Raw genomic sequence first — 17,595 nt, 5'->3', positions numbered from 1 at the left:
CTCCAGCGGGAGAGGATGCGTTGGCTTTCGTGTGGGTTTTTTTATGATGTTTGAACCTCTGTACCAACCACACCCCCAAAGCGCGATTGACGCGATTTCACAAGACAGCGGAAATTGTCCGTGTATATAGTGGGAACTTTCCGCCGTTGCTATGCACTGCCTTAACCCCGCTCTGTAATCCTGCCCCGCTTTGGACCGTCCCGTGTGATTGCAGCAGCATGAGCTCTTGTGGGTGCGACATTGATCCCACAGGGAATCAATACATGTGGAATGGGGCCCGATCTTCTCTGAGAAATGATATATGAATTGGGCCTTTTAACTTCATTGAAGTCTACTTTAAATTGTATGAGCAGTTCATGGGGCAATGCTCGTCCATGCGCTGTGCCTCCACAATTGAGTGGTCTCATTAAATTGCGTCATGTTTGCCGTTGAGTCAACGGGAAGGCTTAAATAATACACAAACCTTTCAAGACAGCATATTACACAGCCCATTGCCAGCACCTGTGATCCGTTACAACGAATTGCTCGGTGTGCACAAGTACACAGTGGCAATGCTCGAGTTTAAATCGTACACCGTGTTGCTCATACACAGAGCAATTGTGTGCATCGTACACTTCACCAATGTTTCATACGGAAACCTCGTGACGCTACGCACTCACCTCAAGCACATTTGCCAATAACACTGTGGCCTTAAGAGGAAAAATATCTATGAGCCAACGTTTCAGGCAAAGGCCTTCTTCACAGAGTGGATAAGGGTTGGACACTGCAATTTACAATCCTGGAGCCTGGTGAGAATTAAATTTTGAAACTCTTTCGTGATAGCCAGTTATTTGTTTAATTGGCATATGAATAGTTACCTAAGAGTAGCTATGGAGTAGCCAGATAGTTGGCCCATGAGGAGGTTCATCACACTACCAGTGTCCAGAAAGATGCAAACTCTAATCCCTTTGGAGAGACCTGCGGCAGAAGTGGCTTTGCCAGAAATTGAGGGTGGTATTCAAGCACTGATTCGTGGTCGTTCTGCTGTACGGGAAGAACGTATGTGTTAATAATGGGCCATTTCATCATGAAGGGCATATCTTAATTAGGGGCTATAGCAGAATTCGGCTGAGAGCTGCCCAGGGCTAAGCTCCGTAAATTATTTATGGCGGAATGGGATTTACAGATGAAATGTGGTTTTCTGATAATATGAGGGAAAAATAACGCTCATGTATTGGGGTTAAGTGTATGAAAATCCTGTGCAGAAAGGATTGACCAATCAGCTGCCTGTTGTGCTATCTTATTTAAATATGAAATGTTTGTCATGATTAAGCAAAATAAATGCATCACGAATATAAACTGATGTTTTCATCGGTATTGGTTGATCTGTTATTGAGCACTGGGGCAGTCTCTCACCTTAAAATCCCCTTAAATTAATAATAAATATGTAATAACATGTTCATTTCGTTTCATATATATATATTTTGGCAATTGCCCGTCAAAGTATTTCACTCAAAACAAGTGGCCACTTTCAGTCATTGTTCATTGGTGGCATTTTGTAAATAAATTTCGGAGACACCTGAATCCAGGCGAATCGCAGTACGGGGTGGCACGGAACGCGACGTGGAGTTCCATAAAGTGGCGGAGATTGTGGCACAGCGGACTGCCGGCGTACGGTTTTAACCATTTTCCTCGCTAAATACGCTCGTAATTTGTACATCTGGTTTCGGGTTTTTTTTTTGGAGGGGGCGGGTGGATTTGAAAATTATGGGTGGGTAGGTTGAGTTCATAATTCAGTGGTGTAAAAGCGCGCGTAAAAGAGTGCGCATGTCGGGTGTATAGGTGGAATTACGTGATAAACATTTGGGAAGATATCTGGTGGTCATTTTTAAATCTAGAAATAATGACAACCCAAAGCTGCCAGAATTAATGTCATAAGAGCTGTATGTTTATTAACAGTTACAAACAACTCGTGCAATTTGAAACCATACAAAATAAAACCAGTCTAGAACATTGTGGTGGATCAAATTGATGTTCTAACTGCCAATAAAAGGCTGCATCATATGCAATAGTTATTTCTATTTGTGAGTATGGCAGCAATATTTTCAGGAGGTGAATGCCAATGTCGAGGTCTGCTGGCCACGAGAGGGCTTCAGGAGAGAGTTCGTGTCGTTTTGATTTTCCTCCTCTGTGATGGAGCGCAGGCCACAGTGGGTGTCTACGTACAGTACATGTGCGTGCGGGCGTACAGTATATGTGCGTGCGTACATTGAACTTCTTTCACACCGTACATAGCCAACCGTGCTCATCGGAGGTGTGAGGAGAAAAACAACAAACTAAACACTGCCACAAGCAGCAGTTGTCAATAAATAGGGTTTCAATCTGGATTATTAAATAAGTATAACCCGTAAAAACAAAGTTTTTCACTCTAAATCCTTTATATGCGTGGCGGCTAGAGTCCTCTCGTCCTCTGGCTTGAGATGGCTGCCACCTATGGGTCAGATGATTGTCTGCAGTATTAAACAATTGGTAATTAAATATTTAATTTGTTTTCCCTAAACAGGGTAAAATTTTTGAAAAAAGAATTTCACGAACATTAATTGTCTCGCACAACGAGTCTGTGTGCAAAATGTCAGCTCGATTGGATCATGGGAAGTGGGTTAAAAAACGACCGAAAGGTTTGCACGGTCGTAAGCAAGCAAGCAAGCACGCAAGCAAGCAAGCACGCAAGCAAGCAAGCGAACTTAATATAAAGGATTTAAAAAGGCCACACTTAGAGATGCGCTACAAGGCCTGTGTAGTAGTTTCTACATCTGTGAGAGAGAGAGCTTTAGATGTCATCGGATACCTCCAGGATTAATAAATACATATTCAGATTCTGTTATTGGCTTTAAGAGTTCATATTAAAAACAGGTTGTTATTTTTTTTAAAGCAACTGGAGTATGTGCTGACTCGTCATCATCACTCGTGATAAATACGTACGAACGGTGATATTTGCACGTGTTTTCAGGTGCCATTTTTACATTGGCAATAAATGATGCATCAGATTACATTTTTAGTGAGGTCCCTGAAAAACTAATAGGGTCATTAAATATATTGTCATACAATATTGCACGTCTGAGGGGAATTTATATTACAACAGAACATTTGTATTAAATTCATATTGTATGGAACTAAATTTAATATAATATTCTTTACATATGCATGATATTGCAGCTATATATTTCTCTAAAGTTTCTAACTCGTATAAACCGTATTTAAGATGGATTTTGAAATGGTCTCAAACTAAACTTTCCAAGATAATATTGTTCGGTTGAGTATATTTTGAATTACCCTGTAAGCCAAGAAGCTCTGTAAAAACATGATAAACTACACACAGCATTTGCCCATAAGCAAATGATAGCCATGTGTGTAAAAATATACGGTGTAAAATGATACATAAAATAAATAAGTAGGTTTTCAAGATTCATTAATTTGTTTAAATCAAACATTTAGATGCCTTCCTGCACACACAAAAAGTCCTTCCGCGTTCATATTTTCCTTTCTGTTGCCTTGAATGATTGCCTCATACGTCCCAAGTAATCGCATACAGACAATCACAAGGCTGATGTTCACCAAAGTTGCATCCTGAAAACACAAAAGCAACTGTTCTGTCCTTCTTGGTTCTTTCGGTCAAGTCACGTAGAAGGAAAATAATAAAATAATAAAAATAAAACATAATAAAATAATTCTCACGACGTTTCGGCCACAACACAAGCAGCCGTCTTCAGGTGAAGACCAGGTCTGTCGAGAAGGCAGAGTCTGACTTTACCGAAAGAACCAAGAAGATAAATCCCTGCAGTCACGAAAGCTTTAAATCGAAATGTTCTGTCCTTCTTGTTGGAGCCCATTTTTAAAGAGAAGAGTGGCATGGACATTGTCGGAAGGATTATTACTGCTGAAAATAGGACCACTTAATTCGGTATGATTACTCTGTATTGATAACAAACGTGACAGCTATGCATTGAGATACAGCGGTTGTTTGTTTCATATACCTCTGGAAACCTTTTGGAGAAAACTTCAAGGTTTGTGAGATTTTATTTCACAGGAATATTGCAGAATTGTGATTTTTTTTGACGTTTGCTGTTAACGAAGGAAAATAATCTATTTTGAGGGGGGGGGATAAGTTTTGAAGCTCGGTTTGCTGCCAGTTTCAAAATATATCTTCTTCAGCCAAAAATGATAAGAAACACATCATCATATAGAGAAAAGCGTTATTATGAAGCTGCAATAACCCAAGAAATTAAATCCGACAAGAATGAATAAACCTACACACAAGCGATATGCACAACACATCACGCCAATGTCAAGTTTATGCTGCGACATCGATATACACAAATGTCAGTGTGAGCCAGTCCTGAGAATGCGCAGAACAGAAATGTTTTCGGCAGGCTTGTCAAGATAAAGAGTGTTTTTGTTGTTGTTGTTGAATGACATTCAAGAGGTCTTGAAGAGGTCTTGAATGTCCAATATGAATGTAATTGAAGAGGGGCTCTTTATGTATCTCCAGTACAATGTGGGTGTCCTTCAGACATCGTGGTCTGCATTCATTGCAAATAGGGTTATAAACTTGCCTTGAAGCCCTGTATAAATATCAGACTGGACACACAGCCATGTCCCAACATTTGCAGTCAAGGGTTGAAAATTTGAGCACCACATAAATTCAATGGGCACAAAGAATGCGAGTTTAATGTTTGCAGTGAGTTGTATTCAGACACTGCGTCTGTGTTAAAAGTAGCAAAAATCAAGGGTTTGATAATAACATTTGTATACAGCCTACGAATTGGCATGCATGTCGGTGAAGTTGCCCAAGACAAAGACAAATATCCCCCTCCCGGTATAGCATGAACAGACTTTTGGGGCAAGTGCTGTTAGCGTGCACCTATGAAGGCCGACACGGCATACGAGGTGGTGGGTGGCCAGCACCACGCCAGCCACCTTTGTCTCCCGAGTGGCTATGTTTACACAATGCATCAGGTACTCATTCGAGAACGAGTCGGCCGAGGGGAGGCCCAGGACCGGTTCAGATAATCTCGTCGCTGGCATTGGCCGTGAGTAGGAATCGATCTCGGGTCGCCGGGTTCGTAGCGCAGCGCGCTAACTGCTACCCTGCCACTCCACCAAACATGCGCACACTCCTACTAACTGGGGGACTGTGTTCGCGTTTTCGTAGAGAAAATGAAATATGCACCATCTGCTTCTGTGTAGAGGTTGAAAATCCCATTGTGCCTCGCAAGGGTGAAAACAAAAGTGTGCTCTCGTTTCATCACACGATTAGCCACCCACACGAAGTGAAGATTATCTACAAAAAAAAACGGATAATGAACGATAAGCATCTTAATGTAAGTGCCCATATTTGGTATGTTGAGAATGGCATGAACCAAATAAATACATCTTTTAATAAATATTGTTTTACTGTCACTTTTACAAAACTGACAATGACCAAATTCAAATACCTCATCCATCAGGTTTATAATTTACTTTTTTTATTGAATTCAAATACATGCCATTCATTCAAATAATCGTTTTTGAAACTCAATAGGATGTCTGAAACGCACACGTCCTTCCAAAAACAAAGCTGAAAACAGTGCAATACGTAAATGCATTTTAGACAAAGTTAATGTATTTATATTCAACATGGGCCGCACACGACAAATCAGATTCTGTGAAATCACTGACAGTTATCGCCAGGAACTAGAAATGAACGCATATTTCACAGCACACAGTACCAGAAGGAGAATAAATGCATATTGGAAAACGTTAAGTTAGCGGACGTATACAAGCACATGCTTCTTTAAATAAGATTAATGATTTCTCCCACTGCATGTTGGAAACCCAGTGAAGCTTCATTATTAAGGCAACTTGCAATTCCACACTGAATCTGATACGAATCTTCAGCTTGAATTTGAATGGTCTGATGAAAGATTTAAAATACATAAACCGGTAATTGTAAACATTGATGCAAAGAGGCTACTATAAGAATAAACTCCCATTTGTAAACAGTGTACTGCACTTTTCATGCAATTATTAAGTGTAAAATGCTTACATTTAACAACACATGCTATGCCATTGTGAAAAATCACCAGTGAGAATGTATGTTTAGAATATTTGTCTGCTATAAATGTCCACGTGATAAGCCACTTCGTTGAGCTGTCATTGACTGCCAGGTCGCTTCTGAAAAAAACATTTAGCTCAGTGGGCCTTACCTGGTAAAATAAAAAATAGTTCATAGTCTAATGTTCTTTTATTAAAACGTTAAACTTAAATCAGGAATGCATTACCTTGCTATAAATCAGGAATGCAGTCATTTATGTATGGGACTTGTATAACTGATAAACAGTAAAACTAAAAATTACAAATAAAATCCCCCTCTAAGACTCGCACATGAGCTGTATAATCACGGGGAAGGCAAGAAGGACCACGTGTCATTAAATGGGTTGCGGTGCTCAGAAGTGTTTATACCTTGTTTTTTTAAATGTGTACACAATTTGCTGCTTTGCTAATCTTTAATCGCGGGACAGATTAGCAAAGAGGTCGTCAATTTTGAGTCGCATTCAACATTGCGCAACCTCTCAGAGGCATAATGACATGCTCATAATCGTTTATGGGCACTATTTGTGGGTGTTAACACCTCTTAATGAACGTTTTATTTCTTGTGTAGTTGTCGTCGTCCCCCCCGCACCTCCAATTATCACGGCTGGCTCCGTACGATGCGAGAGAAGTTGACTTGCAAAGCTCAAAGCGGCCTTGGTCCTCAGTACCTGCAGTCCCGTCTGGCCCCCCAAACGCCTGGTAGACACCAGAGGTCGCAACCGGGTACCCGATACCCGTACCTTACCCGATACCCGGTACGGGTACGGGTACCCGTTTGCGACCCTGGTGCGGCCGGGTACGGGTGCGGGTAGGCCGTGAGTCACTGGTGAGTAACCGTTTGTCACTCATTTCCCAACGTCTTGTCTCTTCTCACAATTCAAGTTCCTAGAATCAACCCACCCGCGCCTGCAACATGGTTTCATCCCAGAGGTCGCAATCAGGTACCCGATACCCATACCCTACCCGTTTGCGACCCTGGTGCGGCCGGGTACGGGTATGGGTAAGGAATCAAAACCCGTTTGCGACCTCTGGTAGGCACAGACCTTGCGCTCAACCCAACCTAGAATGTGTCATTCTACGCTGGGCGGTAGCAGGTATCAGGGCCTTCTCGAGTGTGGCGCCCAAGATGTGGATCTGCCACCGGCCCTCAGATTGGCTCCGAGCACCGAACAGTTCAGGAAACTCTGCAAGACTCAATTTTTTTGTACTTTTAGCTTTTGCTTGAGTATGTCCCCTCGTTTTTATATTTGTATACGTATCTTGATTTTATAGACAGGCTTACTTACCTTTCTTTAATTCATACTGTAAAGTATTGCGATGCCCTCTTTAGTGGGGGCGAGTTTTTGCTCAAAATAAATTCAACGAATGTCAACATACCTACATTATATATATTTTAAATACAACCCACACATTTGTCCGGATGTATCTATGAACCCCACGTGGAAACAAGTTTGCATACAAAGGTCTCTATACCACTGCAACACGAGTCTCTGGTGAAGAGGAACCGATTGCTTGAGACACAGGCGAACCATCACAACCATCCATTGATCACAAGCGGCCTCACTCTCTCGCCTTGTCAATTCCACGTGTAAAACGTGGCAATGGAGCTAATCCTTAAAAAGAAAAAAAACAATAAAACTGAGACTGCACTGGCAGGAGAATCTTTGAGCTCGACTCATGATGTAAAACTTATATTTGAAAAATAATATATTGCATAGCTCTTATGCTTAGAGGCGATTGTGTTATATTTGTAATTTTTTTGTATTTTATTTCAATAGGAGCATGGTTCAGAGCACAAACGGCGATGTAGAGGGGTGGGAGGGGGTGGAGAAACACCTTAGACCCTATCGCCGGCCACCCGAGTAGAGAGATGTCGGGGGAGAGGTCTCGGGCTCGCTGCACGATCCTGCTATATATATTTGTTTAATCGTGTTCAAGATCGGTTATCATTTTTCTTTTAATGATATGATTTAATCCCCCCCCCCCCTTTATTACTAAACACAATGAATCGTGGTATTCTTCCTAAACAAGTCGATTATTCAATTTGGAAGAAAAAAATGTTGATTTAAATTAGATTTTAGATTGTCCCTGTTCATTTTTAGCACAAACACACACAATGGGAACCAGGCGAGATGAGGTCATTCATGTCTCAGAGGCCATTCCTCATAGTCGATCTGGAGTGCTAGCATTCGAAGTACCGTGTACGCACTGATTAAGACCATCCATTCAGATTCCAACCAAACACAAGAGTGATGAAATATGGGTTTAATCTGCAAGCAGGTTGGATTACCACTAACATTTAATTTGGCAGTCAGCCTTGCACCCAAGAACCAACAACACTGGTTTGATTTCCAACCTCGGCTCCCTTGGTACTATGTTGCGAGAACATTACCAAGAGCTGGGCTATTATCTGAGGAGTGTTAAGCAGTCTGCTATCTGCTTCTCTGCAGCTGCACTAAATCCCAGGATAATTTTCACAAGAGAACACACCATCGTGTTCCGCCGTCATAGCCAATTATCCTCTGCAAATGTGCTCCTAATGCCCAATTCCTAATGCAATGCAAATGCACAGTTCAGTGAAGCACTTGCGACTAATATACAAGCTTTACAAAATATAATTAGCTGCCACTGTTTTTGTTGCCTGTGTCTCCTTTTCCCTAATTATATTGCAATTGTGCTGCTGGAATTGTGTATTGAAAGAAAATGTTCATTCACAGTGGATAATCCCATGATTGAGAACAGCCCCATGGAAGTTGATATCACAGAACTACTTTTGAGATCTGAGATCCCTTCACATAGACATATCATCATTTACCCCCTCCCAGTAATTAAGACAAATAATTTTTGAAATTTTGGGTTGGCAATTCTACTCAAGTATTGATTCCCTTTGGACAAATTTGTATATTTTTGGTATAGTTCTGTTTCCCACATTAACACATTCCTGCGGAGGGAGCTGGTAGGAACGTTGGGTTGCTCGGTCAATGGTCAGGGTCAACGGCGGCGTAGTGTATTCCGCAAATATGCTCGACTGTGAGGGCGGGCACAAGCCGGCGTGAGTAGGTTAAACGTTGAGTTTTATAAGGACACCACGGGGTGACCAGCCCCTCCCCACCAGTCCCACCCCTCCCCACCCAGCCCTTCCCTCCCCACCCTCCCCACCCAGCCCCTCCCCACCCTCCCCTCCCCACCCAGTCCCTCCCTCCCCACCCAGCCCTTCCCTGCACGACGGACACAATAATCCCCTGTGGGCTGGTGTAACCAGGAGGTTCCTACCAGTATAATTTCCTCATGAAGTACAGCTAGAAACAAATGCACCCCACATATCATTGAATGCACATTAGTGTGAGTAAACTACAATGTAATCACCAATAAGTCAATGCATTTAGAAGCAACCTCTTATCCATGCCCGGGAGCGCTGCACTTTCCCATGCACCCCGCTAAAGAAATGTGCCTCACGCAGCAATCGAACCGAAATTGTATTTTATTTTTACTCTCAAAGATGTAAAAAAATTAATCAAGCGCCTCCATAAGTGACAAGGCGGACGCCATCAACCTGGTGTCATCAGGTGCGGCTGCTCAGATTTCAAAACTCAGGACCTCACCCAAACCACGCGAGACCAGCTCTCGCACAGCACGCATTTTTCAGCGTTACTCTGAATGAAATGCATTCTCGGTGCGTGCGTGTAGAAATAACGGCACGGAGTTATGATGGAGAATGCGGTGATTGCCGATGTTGGCGCCTCACGCAAAAAACGTGTTTGCGATGAGTCTCTGGAACAATGAATCTTAATTGCTCGTGCAACAACGGCGTTTCGTTGTCGAATCACTATTACGTTGTTTTTTTAAACAGTAATGCTAAAGGCAACAAGAAGTGAAATATCACAATTTTCCCCCCCAATGTTTACAGGCCGTCCTGTCTCGGTTTTTTTTTTTATTTTGTTTTCCTTACAGTATCAGCCAACGTTTTACGAACCATTTCACGTGAATTTTGTTAACCTTTTTTATTGAGCGGTGGCAAAGTGTTTAGCGCACTGCGCTGTGCATCCGGCAACTTGAGTTCAATTGTTGCCAGTCACGGCCAACACCGGCGGCGAGTGATATCCAGTCCTGGGCTTAGCCTTCTCTAACCTCGGCTGACCAGCTTGGTGAAGTATCGTCAGACAACTTTCACTAACTGGCATGGCATGGAGAAGACTTCATCCAGCAGTGGATTTGACAAAGTGCTGTAAATAATGTTGTAACCGATTACCTTTTTGGATGTGATTTGGGGGGGGGGGCTGAAATTAGCATTTTGGACCTGAGGGGGGATACATTATCATAAAGGATTTATGGTGGCATGAACAGACAACAGTGTTGAATAATCACTGTAATTAGAAGATTATGTGTCCTGAATTTGATCATGGTGAGTGCATTACCATTGAATGATGGATTGGTATCATAATTACCCTACATATGTAAATTACAAGGCATTGCAGTAGCTTTGTTACCGAATCGGCAGTGAAGGCTCAGGGAAGGCAATCTCAACCCTCAGATCAAATCAAGCAAAGCACAAGGTGGCATCCAGACGAAAAAGGTTGTAAGCAGGGATTGTGGCGAATGTGACCATGCAACACAAACAGTGGGCCGGATAACAAAGCACCGTAGCCTGCGCTCATTCGACAGAGGAATAGCAAAACTACACAAACTTTATCCCGACAATCCTCTCGTCGTGGCTAGCAGACCGCAACATTGACATTTGCCTCCTGAACATATTGCCATACGGAAGGATAAACTCGCATGTTGTCCTCCATACGGATGTCAATGCCTCTCATCTTCTATTAAACCCAATGACTTAAGCAGAGGCATACCATCACAATGGTGACGCATGCAACCTGGACTTGAAACCATGTGCCCTATTACATACAAGGGAGCAGCAATAAAAGCATATGTTCTGCAAAGGAAGTGGTTTTGGAGAACAGGGCACATGTGAGAACCATAACGGAGCAATCGTCTATGTGCTAAGGTTCACATTATCGTTAGGATGAGGGCTAAGCTGCTTACCATGCAACCTGACTTCTCTCCGACCGTGTGTATTAGGATAAGCATTAGGAAAAGGGCTCAGTTTGACAGGATTAAGCTACAAGTTAGGATGGGGAATAATTAATTTCGACACAGCTAGCTGAATGTGGCACTGCTGTGGTTAGGCTTCTTGAAATGGAAATTATTCTTTCTCACCACATTTTTATCACTCCACTGGCCTTTCATTACGTGTTAAACTGCACAATCGAGGACTGCTGCACAATACGGCCAGCGTACAGGGTGAACAGGTCATAAACAGTGGTTACTCTTTGTGGCGTTGCTACAGGAAAGTCCATATTGATCTGCCAAGTGACACAGGCAGAATGTGGCTCGATGTTCCATGAAACACGACAAGTCACAAGGATATTACATAAACGTGCAAAATGTGTTTTTATGATACTTTCGTCACAGACCATTTTAAAAAAACTATAATTTGTAAAAATGCCATTACTAATCTAAAAGTGTTGCGAGTAATATACACGGTACATCCAAATCTACGTATTAAAACTGTACCAACTATTTTAGAAACTTTTGCTGGCAGAAGATAATTTGCTCCTCAAAAGGCTGTCCTATCTAAGTGTTAATGTCATGCCAGCCCTTGTCCAATGGTGTGAATAGAACATTGAGCAGATGGCATCTGCACCAAAAGTGGAATTGGCCATTGCCAGTTATTACCTGCATGGTCCACTGGCATTCTCGTGACACGCAGCATGCACGCAGGTGTCCGTAGTCGAACAATCGTCCTCGTCCAGGGACACGGATCAACGCTCGTTTCAACGAACACGTCATTTACACTAAAAGCCGTGCCAGCTGCAGTGCACAGAATTAATGCAAATGTCTCTGAGCACGGCCAACGTTCAGTGCGCCTTTATCAGCCAAACCAGGCAGTGGATTACATTGAAATTGATGTGCTGGGTCCCAATGTGCGTGGCTTTGGAGCGTGGCTGTGAGACTTGGCTGGAACAACATTCATGCCCCACATTATTAATAGTGCATTGCATTATCTGGCAAGGCAATGCAAATTGGCTGGTGGTCTACGCTTTTTTTTTCACGTAGGCGTGCATACGTAAGCACTTGGACCCGCCTGGCATATGTTTGCATGCACACGGCTGCAGTGAACATAACCTTCCTATCACCCTGAGCCAGACCAGCAGGCATCTGCAGAGGTCCAAAACAACATTTAAATCAATAGAATAAAGATACTATTCTATATATTCTAAACAATTATTCGTGTTGTAATTACTCCTCTTCAGAGGTTCCTTTAATGAAATTGAAACAGTAACTTGTAAACTTCTCTTTTTAAATACAAAAATGAAATTAGGTAACAGCATTCATCTTAAAAATTAAGATGAATGCTGTTGCATGAACCCATTGTTTACCTGCATTACGATGTAAGAGGAGTAGAGGAAACCGAAATTTAAAACAGACAAATTAACTTGGCACAAGTTTGGAATAATTTTGCATTGCAACTTTCAATTTGTGTCTCACACTGGCGATATGCGTGTGTGTGTGTGCAAGTATATATAGCCAGTGCAGTTGTGAATTTGAATGGTGTAACTTTTTCATTTGTAAAAAAACTAAATGTATGTAATAATGGCTATCAGTAATCATGTAGATACCTGTCATGTAGATGTTCATCTGACTTTGATATTGTAGCTCTTCCACAGTATGTGGATATTTGGTCATGGAAATAGGTGAATTTCAAGAATTACATGTAAAGGATATCCCACTAATCTTTCTCATTTATAACATTTCCTTAACCTGATGATAATGGCTGTCAATCATCATGTAGATGCATATGTTACTTGTATATTACAGCTTGTTTATGTATTCATATGTTCATTATTCTTACACATCTTGTGCGTGTGCTTCATTAACGTGATAGTTTGCTCTTCTTTGAAGTTAAATATTTCCATATGGCGGTTTAATTCGTACAAATAGCAGCAATCATTAGCGCCATCGCTACTCTCCGTATCAGTATTCTATAAATGTCTTCCTCCTCATTCTCGCCCTCCATCATTAAGTGTGAAATGCTTCCCCTCACTATCTCGTTCTCGAAAGACATTGTTACCGCCTAACTTTATGTCTAGCTTTCGGAAGTTTGTTGTGTGCTATCTCCTTGAGCTAAGGAATAACAAAGGCCGACAGCGGCTTCATTATAAATGACTAGGGAAACAGATTTTCTGCCAGAAGCACAACACTCCCTCGTCTGCAACGCGTCTGTTGTGGTGCCGTGTGCGCATCTCCACTGGTGGCGATGCGTAAACTTCAACCACAACAAAATTAGACGTTTCTGCTGCCATTCTAATACATTCTCGTACATACGTTCCAATACGTGTTCCTTCTTATACCGGTTACTTCATTTGTTCCTTGCGGTGCGACAAATATAACTTTATCAGAATTGTACTCCTTTGAAGCTCCTTTGAAGCTTAATCACATTCCACGTAGCCACATTTCATCTATGAAATGTTTACCTCTTTTTGTCGTCGTTTCCCCAACTTTATCCTAATTGGAACCTCCTTTTCCAGTAGCAAAATATGATAATTATTTTTTTACCCTTTTATCTGGCAACAAAACTGACGCCTTTTTTTTACAAGGAGTCATGTTTGCATTACCCACAATACCTGCGGTCGGAATGCAAACAAAAAACACAACTCTGATAATGTATGCAGTGCGCCTTTTGGCGTCATCTGGTCCAACACCATGTGAGACTAGGCTCTAAGAAAATCTGTCTCGGGTGTGGATCAATCAATTTCAAGGACAGTGCATACATTATCAGAGTTGTGTTTTTTGTTTGCATTCTGACCAGCGATCTTACCCAAAAACCTTTATTGTTAATAATATTGGTCGCAAAAACCTAAGAAATCAAATGGCTCACGTGAAATTGATTTCTCTAAGACGATGGTACTTTGCAAGCCGACTGGTTATCAACAAAGATTCGTTCACGAAGCCATCCATATATACAGACACAGACATAATTTCAACCGAGAGGATGGTTATAAACTCAGCAATCATTGGAAAAACGTCATCAACCACTTTGGGTCATGGCTTGATTTGTGTTTTCTTGTCAACCTCTAACGTCAGCAGTGTGGATGTGTGTAGCGAGGTGCAATGCCCCTCCCCCATCTCTACCCCCTCTCTCCCCCTATCTCTACCCCCCTCCTCCCCCCATTGTCTACTCCTACATTGGCACTGGCTGACTGGCTGCCCCGTCCATGCTGTTCACGCCACACAGCTCTCCTCCTCGCAGCTCTCGTCCCCCCGCCTACTCACTTTGGAAACCCTTAGAAGCAGTTGCATTTGGAGGCTTGCCCCCTCTTTTATCTCCGCCTGATGAAGACCGCTTGTGTTGTGATCGAAACGTCATGGGTTTTTTGCTTGTATAATTTTTTTTATTAATTTTATTAAAATGTTATTTAATTTTTATTTTCTATCTACGTGACTTTACCGTAAGAACCAAGAATATATTTCGATTTAAAGCTTTCGTGACTGCAGGGATTCATCTTCTTGGTTCTTTCGGTAAAGTCACGTAGAAGGGAAGTAATAAAATAATAAAAATAAAACATAATAAAACAATTCTCACGACGTTTCGGCCACAACGCAAGCAGCCGTCCTCAGGTGAAAACCAGGTCCGTCGAGGTCCTTCAGACTCTGTCGCCTCGACGGACCTGGTTTTCACCTGAGGACGGCTGCTTGCGTTGTGGCCGAAACGTCGTGAGAATTGTTTTATTATGTTTTATTTTTATTATTGTATTACTTCCCTTCTACGTGACTTTACCGAAAGAACCAAGAATATAAATAATCAAATATCATCATAATCTACATCAGCATTAAAACCATAATTAATTAGCACCAAAATCATCTTCAGAAGCAATAGCATATTCATGTGCCCGTGACACTCCATTTCTCACCCGAAATAAAGGTGGCGATAGCTACAAAAACTCGCCCTTAAATTGACCAACAAATGCAGAAAAGAACAATAAACGTGCCAGAGCCGCCGCCACCCCCACCCATCCTGGCTGCAATCGTGGTCATGTCACGAGAAGTCGCATACAATGCGGACGAGGCCAAGCAGCGACACGAATCAAGCCTCGTGTCCCGCGTGGTTTGGCAAATTCCACGCAGACCAATTCTCATTGTCGGTGTTAGTAAATAGATGCTACGATGTTGTGTAATGTGTGTGTGTGCAATGTACAACTGAATTAACGTGTTTCTTCAGTCGTTTAATAGCTAATTGTGGGTCATTACCAGACTAATGTGCACTAAACCACCACAGTAATTAAAGTGTCAACCAGCCTCGCGCTTTTCGAAATGAGTGTAAACTCTCTTTGTTGCTTCTGTCTGCACACAGCTTGTGTGTACAGACTCGACACAATAATGTCGTGTAAGATGAGCCATGCATCTCGCCTGATGTCTTACCCGCGGAAATCTAATCTGTGTACACACACACAGACACTGCAGCGGTATGTGTACACTCACACACACTGTCTGCAGCGGTCTCACGATCTTCCACTTTTAATGTCCAGGCATAAAAAGACAAATCCAATAAGAATATAACTAATACATGCTGTGCATTATCTCCTGGCTATTTCATATTCAGAGCAAAAGAACTTGATGATTTCATAATATCTACACTTTATTGCATACATCTTATGGGGGGAGTACATTTATTATACATTTCGAAGTAATGGTTTTTGCAACTTTAAGTGGTATAAAATTGCATAGCACATTCACAAACAACCTCTTACATGTTAATGCTACATTTGGCTGTTTGTCGGAATATTCACGGTGTTATCTGCAAAAAAACCTCTCCGCTTACTGAGACATTTTTTGTTGCAGATAATGGCGGATAATTGGAACATTAGGGCCACATGGGGTAAAGCAGTTTCTCCTGCATCCTACAGCTCACGTGGAAAACAAGGGTCGTGGATAAAAGGATCCATAAAATAAGAGTTATCCTGTGGTGGGTCACATCAACGACAAAAACTGAGTTCACAATGGCAATGATTTCTCGACCGTGGCTCCTTCAACACGTGGTGAACAACTCAAACACTCGGGATACAATTACCAAAAAGAGAATTGGAAAATGCTGAGACGGTAGTACTGTGAGAAAGAAAACGTAGCATTTAGCCGTGGGGAGGGATTCATCTAGCAGTAGATAAATAAATGATGATGCTGACTTATCAACATTATTTCCAGATCCATGTATCCAGTTGGCATTTATATACGTCCACCTTAGAGCAGTTTTAGCTTCACAAAATAACATCAGCAGAGTTGTGGCCTCTTGAACAACGTTGACGGAGAGCCTGTGGTATGCATGTGTAGTGACATAGAATCGGTCACTTAGTGGCATAGCGCTTGTTGCTGGCAGGGAAGGGGATCTGCAGTTACAGCAGCCCTGGCTGACTGCAGGTCACGTGATAGACCAGAGAGAGGGATGTAGGTGAAAGGTTACAGAAGGGGCACGTGAGGGAAGCCCGGGAACCCGCTAGTAGGTTCTAGAAAGGGGGCGTGGCCAGGGCAGAGCGAGGCCACACTTGGAGGATAAAAGGGGGCCCTGAGGGAGAGCTCGGGGCTGTCGTTTGGAGTGGGATCCCCCCGTTGTGCTGCTGGAGTCTTCGTCGCCGTCACCGTCTTTACCATCTCGGCGTCGCCAGTCAGGCAGTCTGCCAGCTGTCCTGACTGGGAAGCGTAGTTGCTAAAGTGTGAACTGTTAAGGCTGTTAATAAACAGAGTGCCTCCTACTCTTAGTGTCTTTGAGTCAGTCCCTACACATGTGAATACCATGATATTTTCTTTGCAAACGTTTTTTACAGCCATCCCAAGAAGTATGACGACAGCAACAATGAAAATAATCGCAACCATAACAATGAAATTGGATTAAGCACACTCGGATATCAAACGGAGCCCAGGAAAAGTCAACGTTGCTGGGCCTCGCAGTCTGCAATGTCCCGTTCACATGGGAAGCACCCCGCTCTCATTGAATCATCACTAAAGGGTTCGGTGAGGGGGGCATACTCGATAATTTAGTTGTCTCGTATAGTGGCCATTAGACCTAAACAGCGCAGAGTTCAACCTCAAATAATCAAGACCTCAAATCACAATTATCCATCAATAGAACTGGGGGAGGAAATCTATTTTATATCCACGGGGGTCCAAGGTGGAAAGAGTGGTTTGATGTTACACCAGACCGCATCTAAATTAAAGATACTTCAATTTGGGCCGTATAGTGTTGGGTCTAAAAAAAAAAATAACTCAAATGGAATGTCGGTTGCAAGGGTGAAGGTGATCGAAAGGAAATTAAATTAAAGTTAACAAGGTGTAATGTGAAGGGTAAAACACCATGTACCTCGTTGATGGTGTGCGGCTTTCGACAATGTTGGTAGAAGCCGTTCCATTATGTCAGTTAATTATTTCACTGAATGA

The 17,595-nt window shown here is 42.3% G+C and overlaps 1 protein-coding gene across 2 annotated transcripts in view; it reads right to left on the bottom strand.

Moving 5' to 3' along the window:
- The window catches only part of KCNIP2 (potassium voltage-gated channel interacting protein 2), a 366,907-nt gene that overhangs the window by 287,925 nt on the left and 61,387 nt on the right, over positions 1 to 17,595 (bottom strand). The gene's annotated exons all lie outside the window — the stretch shown is intronic.

This window comes from Lethenteron reissneri, chromosome 17 (genome assembly GCF_015708825.2).
Source record: "Lethenteron reissneri isolate LAM-NWPU_2019-01 chromosome 17, ASM1570882v1, whole genome shotgun sequence".
In the NCBI taxonomy this organism is placed as follows: domain Eukaryota; kingdom Metazoa; phylum Chordata; class Hyperoartia; order Petromyzontiformes; family Petromyzontidae; genus Lethenteron; species Lethenteron reissneri.
Note: the sequence above shows the minus strand (reverse complement) of the source record. Positions and strands in the feature narration are given on the sequence as shown.